Below are 6,000 nucleotides of genomic sequence, written 5' to 3'. Positions count from 1 at the left end.
ACAGAGTTCCAGAAATGGATCTTTTTTATTCTAACTGACTCTTCACTATCCCAAGAACCACTAGGTTTTAATTTTTTTTTAAGATGATGTAGATCACAGTTTGAAATGAAACAGCATACAGTATACAGATCTTCTGTCCTTTTGTCTCATCTTCTTGATAAGCACTCATTACTCTGATATATATTAAACACTCTCAAGGAGTGAAAACAAGGCCAACCTGAATGAAAGTGGTTTTTTTCTTAAGACTCCTTCCAGGCACTTGGTAGTAGAGAACATAGATTTGAACTTTGTGTTTAGTAAAGAGACAACATAATCAACTAGGTCCTCAGTGAAACTTCTAAAAATACATATTTGGAAAGCATATGCTAAAAAGACATAAAGCACTTTCAACACTTTAATGCTTAAGTGATAGATCTGTGATTCATATCCAGAAGCTTCTCCTTTCATAGGTTGTTCTATGGTATTGGCACCAGAGACATACAAGTATTGCAAATATTTGAATTTCTGGATTCATAGCACCTCAATTCAATTGGATTTCCTCTTCTGGAAAAATGAAGGATCTTTTCATTAATGCAGAAAACAATTACTGCAGTTTACATAAGGTCAATTCATACTTTTTAGTAGAAAGCAGCATTACTGTGCAAGCTGCTTCCATAGAGTACCATTATGCAGTGAAATCCATGTAGGAGTGCATTTAAATGGAGCACTTTATTTTTGTCTCATGGAAGAGAGAAAATCTGAACTAATTTCCAGCATCTATTTTTTTTTTTTCTATTTAAATGATAACATCAGAATTCTACCAGGAGCTGGCAGCACTCAGCAAAGATTAATACAGTTGCAGGAGATTATGGCATCTACCAAATGTCATCCTTGTGCCCTAAATGTAATACACATAGCAGATATTAGATCTCTGCCTGAAATTTATTATATGACTACTTTGTTTTATGTAGTACAGTCTTTTAAGAAGTGAGAATCAGGTGGATTCAGAGTTCAATTTATCATCTGTATATCAGTGCTAAACTCTTACTGGATGATCCAAAGCTCCATGTTGCCATAATTTAAAAGCAGAAATACATTTGCACTTTTCTAGAGAATTATGAATAATGAGATACTGACTACAGAGAAATAACATTTGAGCCTTGAGCTGTTGCCATTATATTTTTTCTAAAAGTAAACTTTAAAGTCATGTTTCTGCAGTGTTTTAGACAGCAGCTTATTGTTATTTGTTAAAAATGTTCATTGATTCCATATAAAATCTTTGCACTGTACGTGAAACAGGCTGGTTAAGTCTCTACAAGGCTGGAGCAAGAGTGGGTGTGATAGAAGATGGAATGGACACTCTTGTAGTGGATGGTTCTGGTAGTTGAGTTTCTTATGAAAAAGAAAGTATCATCAACTGGAATAGGAGAGATGGATTAGAAATATGGAATTTCAGCTTTGTTTGTTAGCAAATAGGAACAAACACTGCAAAAGTAAAGCCCTCTTTAACTGCTATAGGAGCAATGTCTGGGTAAGAAATGAATGATCAGGCACTGTAGCTTTTTTCATTTTTCTGAGAATGCAAAGCACTATGAACATCAGATTAAAGCTTCTGAATTACATTTATTCCCTAATTTTTTAGTTTTTCATCTCCAGTTTTCCACTAGTTATTAAGTCCTGATAGAAAGTATGCTAAACCTGTGCAGCTACATTATAAAATCAGTTATAAAAATAACTGATTATCGTTTATCTGTTTCAGATTTTACATTCTGATTGAACAAAGCAAATGCAGTCTGTAGTATACTGCTGATCCATGGTTTTTCCTCAGTGTAGCAATGATGCAGCACATCTAGCAGCTACATCTGTTTCTATGGTAGCAGATCTCTTACTGTGTCTCTCTACAAGTTTTCTTTATAACAACAGATTGTTTATGCAGTCTAACATGGCTTTATGGCATACAACTGATACTGTCCAACTCACCAGCCTTGCTGCAACTCCACTTAGTGATCTTCACTGGTAATATGTTCCTTCAGAGGTTCTGAAGTATTTTGGTTGTGTTAGCTGAATGTCCAGTGCTAGATTAGCTACTGTTGTTGTAATCTTCAAAAATTTTGGTCTTGAATATCATAAAGTATCCATGTAGCTTCTGTATCACTTCACAGATTAAGATATACTCTCACCAGTTCCTTTGGTTCCTCCCCTTACTCTTCTCAATGACTAGAGCTCAGGGCTTTGTAAACTGGGCACATTTTGTATCTTAACATGGAGGAAACTAATTGTGTTGCAGTGACCCATTCTTCATTTATTTGATGAATAACTGAAGAGGAATTAAGATAGCACTGATTGTACTAATTAGCTGCCTACACTGCTTGATAAAAATCACATGCAAATTTAAAAATTATGATTTTATTCTTTCAGTTCTGCTTACTCTTCCCTTTTGTATAGCATCTTCAACTTTCTCCTGACTCACTTTTTTTTTCTTGGGTTAGGTATAAGTTTTGGGGCTTTTAAACTTATATCTGAATTCTTCCACTTGCATCATAAAAGAAGCTGGTGAATGGAGAACTCTCTCATAAATCTCATTAAAAATAAAAGTGTTTTAAGAAACCTCTTTCCACGGTCTGCCTTGGTGTAGCTGGTTAGACAAGTCTGCAATCTGTTAGGCATACAGAGCTCGCAGCACATTTGTTTTGTGTTACCAGCCAGAATGTGCCATATGAAACTGTCCTGACCATTTAAACTGCATGCTTCTCTTTAGTTTTTCTGCTCATTCTTTGGTAGTAAACCAAGGCATCAGTTTGTCATCATATCCATAGTAGTTCTCAGGAAACTAAAGGCTGCAAGTGGCCAAAGCCTGCAACCATTCCATGCCAGGCTGGTTTATAATCGGTGTTGGGAGATATTATAGGATGTTGGACTCACTTCTGTGAAAACTCTCCTCTCTTGTAAGAGCAAAGACAATTGTCTCAAATGCTACAGGAAGTCAAGAAGTATCAGAGGACGTTGCAACTGATACCATGCACAATTTTTCAGTCCCTGCTGATACTCTATGAAAGAAGTGTGCACCTGGATTCGGGTAAGTATCCACACCTTTCCTTGACTAAAGCAAACAAATTTCAGGGTGATTGGCCCACAGGATCAGTTATGTAGCTCAGGCAAAAAATATCACACCAATATGTGCATGAAAGAACAGCAGAACAATGCATACTGAGAACTTTGATAAACCTAGCCTGTACTAATTGAAAATATTATAGCTCATTTGAGAGAAAATTCAAATACGGATATTGTTTACAAAGCGTAGTTATATAGTTTACAGGTGAAAATGAGCAAAGCTATTGCTCCCAGTTGTGTGATGTGTGATGTTAGTCACATAGCAGAGATTGTCCTCTGGCCTTAGCATGGGGTAGGAACAGAGATCATAATCCACAAACTCTGTTTGAAACAGGAGCAGAAACAGGATCACATTGCACTCAGATATACTCCAGTCTTCCCTTCTCTGGTGAGGGAGCAGAGCTTTTCCTTATGCATCATTTAGTAGCTGCAGAGATTTGACAGATCCACAAATTCCCATGACTCCCATTTCTTTCTAAGCAGCACTGGAAAAGTAATAGAGTAAGAAAAAGCTGAATGTCACCTGGCCTTTGGAGGTAGGGAGAGGTTTGGAGGGGGATACATTTTTTTCCCCCTCAAACACGAGAAGTGCTTTCTAGGAATGAGCAGAACTGCTTTAGTTATGGATAAGGTCTGAGCTTTTTTTTTTTTTTTTAACAGTCATAAAGCCATTGAACGTGGAGATTTATGTTATCCTTTATGCAAAATCACAGATTTCATATATGGGAGGTATAACTAAATGATGTCTATATGTGTATTTGGAATGCCTGAAGAGATTACTGCAGTCAAAGCAGAAAAATTTTAGAGAGAGTATTTGCAGCCTTGCCGCAACTTGTTCCTTGATTTAAATTGCAGGTGTAGCTGTCTCCTTCTAAACCCTGGCCTGAACGTGTGAACTTTGTGTTGTGTGTGTTCGGATGCACATGTATGCAGCTGGAGTTGCCTTACTCTTATTTTGAATGTGGACTATGGAGACACCTGCAAGTTTTATCCCATATTTGATACATTCTGTGCTTTAAGGTTTGTGAAAAGATTTTACTCATGACTTTATGAACAAGGGTTCTAATGCCTTAATAAGTTCCTGCCAAATTAGGTGTGCACTGATCTGTCACACAAAAGGTCTTCATAAATCTATACCAAACTGATTCTGGTACACTCTTGTCTTACGTGACTTCTTATATTAAGAACTCTGAAGCTCTTGTAAAATCCGGCACAAAATAGATTTAAGTTTCAGTTTAATCAATTGTACCTTTGTAAACCCCTTTGCATGATCATATGTAGTCATCAATCTAGATCACAGTGAGCTCTCTTAAATTAGTGACATTCTTGCTGTAGCCAGAATGGTCTAAGAGAATGTGATAAGGTTTGTAAATAGAGGTACTATCTCATCTTAGATGAAGTTTTATAATATAATCTCCATATCAAAGATACCCTTCAGAGAGGGGCTTTGTTTTTAACCTAATTTCAGATGTTTAAAATGTGCCCTTTAAAATGTTTGAACCAATTGTCTAGGCCCCTTTTGTGATCCATGGAAGGAGCCATTCCCAGGGGAGAACTCATTAGATTTGCATTACATGTCAGCTTTCAGCAGTCCTACCCTAGTCTGTTTTTCTCTCTTGCATTTTTACAGGGCAACTCTCAGCCATACCAGCCATCACTGTCTGTAGCTTTCCCAGGCTACCAACCCATGTGTCAGAGGATAGGACACCTTGACCTCGGGCCACAGCCCTTATGCTTCACACAGCCCCACTCAAGGCATACAATGCACTGCCACAGCAGCATCTGCTGAGGCCAAATGAAAGGCCTGTCATGAAACTGGCTTATGCTGTGGAGGCAGGACATTCTCCAGCCCAGCCACAGGAAGATAGGGCATTCTGTCACCACAGAGGGAACAGTATCACAACTGTACAGACTCTTCCCTTTCTTTGAGAGACAACATACTGGTTTTTGATTTTCTTCTGCCTGCGGGCTCCCATCTTAACTTGTCATGAAAGTCATGGGACAGGGGGTGCCAAGTGACCCAGATTTGCACCACAGCTTGAGGCAATGTCAGTACACCCCTATGCCTTGGAGTGGATCACGGCACATGTGACGTTGTTGTACCACTCAACACTGTGCTGCCTGGCTGCAGTCAGCAGTGACAGCAGCTGCCCAGTGCCCCCCAGCCACTGCAGGTTACCTGCTCCAAGGACACACAGGTACAAAGGGGCAGCTTGCACAAAGGCCCAGGCACACTTGGGAAAGCTTCTCAGAGTCAGTTTGCTGTGCTGCCATGCATTGCAGGGGCTCTGCTACTCCCTATGGTCATGAATTAGGCCATTGGCAATGTCAGTGTTATGTCTCAGCTACAGCTGTGTCTTCCACTCCAGGCACCTGGGCCCTGCTGTTGCTGTTTCAGGGTGTCTCAAGACAGGCTTGGAGACAGTCTTTGCTGTTTGCTTACCACACTACCTCGTGTGCCTTCTAGGTAAGACTGCTTGTCAGAGTGTGCTGTTACACGTAAGGTCTTTCACTGTTGTCAGCAAAGGGTGTATGACGCCTGCTGACTCCTGCATCCTAACTCCTTCCCCTGAGGAGAGCCTGTCCTTTCAGGTTTGCCTCTGACATCTGCTGTGTTCTCATTCACAAATCCAAGGCTGGCATCACCATGTCTGGCAGCTCTACCCAACACTAGCAAGGTACCTTAGCGGCATTAGGGGCTTAGCAATGCAGCAGGTGCTGCAGAATGATTGAGCAGGCACATCCTCACATGGCTTGACGTTCCCAATTCACTTGGGGTCTTTTGTAAAATGTTTTTAGGTTAGAGAAAAGTTTGTTTGGACATGGTTCCTTGTAAATTCTTACCACTATGCAAGGTCTCAAGGTTTCTCACTGATGACCACTTTAAGACATCATGAAATACCTAATATT

The sequence above is a fragment of the Haemorhous mexicanus genome, chromosome 9 (assembly GCF_027477595.1).
Source record: "Haemorhous mexicanus isolate bHaeMex1 chromosome 9, bHaeMex1.pri, whole genome shotgun sequence".
In the NCBI taxonomy this organism is placed as follows: Eukaryota; Metazoa; Chordata; class Aves; order Passeriformes; family Fringillidae; genus Haemorhous; species Haemorhous mexicanus.
This window is presented reverse-complemented; position numbering follows the sequence as displayed.